We start from the raw sequence: 546 nt of genomic DNA on the forward strand, positions 1-546 counted from the left end.
GCCCCGATGATGGCCAGGGGTGGGCTCACGGAGGCCAGAGAGGGCCAGCCCCCAGCCCCACCTCAGCGGCAGGTCAGGCGGCGCAGGCAGCCCGGGGGTTCCACGGGGCCCCCTTCTCTCCTCGGCTTCTTCCTCCCCTCACTGCCCACCGAGGCCCCCCGCAGGGCTGCTCCCAGGCGCCTCTGGCATTGGCCTCTCACCTGCTGTCCCCGATGGCCCCCGAGCCAGCCCACCCGCCACCAGGGCCACAAAGGGGTCCCAGGAGAAGCAACGCCCCAGGGCCTGAGGTGGGGAAGCTGCAGGGTCTCTGCCCGCCCCACCCACCCTCTGCCCAATCCCTGCGCTAATCCAAGCCTGGATCCGGCCCAGCTGGCAGAGGATTTAGGCCAAGGGAACTCCCGGCCGGGGACCAGGAGGGGACCAGGCAGGTGGCAGTGTCGGCCAAGGCCCCAGGCCACCAGCCCCCACGCCCCAGCTGAGTAACGACAGGTGGTCTCCCTGGGGACCTGAAGACCACAGCTGTAAGGCCTGGGGTGGTCCTCATGG

This window comes from Leucopleurus acutus (assembly GCF_964270905.1).
Source record: "Leucopleurus acutus genome assembly, chromosome: 2".
Taxonomy (NCBI): domain Eukaryota; kingdom Metazoa; phylum Chordata; class Mammalia; order Artiodactyla; family Delphinidae; genus Leucopleurus; species Leucopleurus acutus.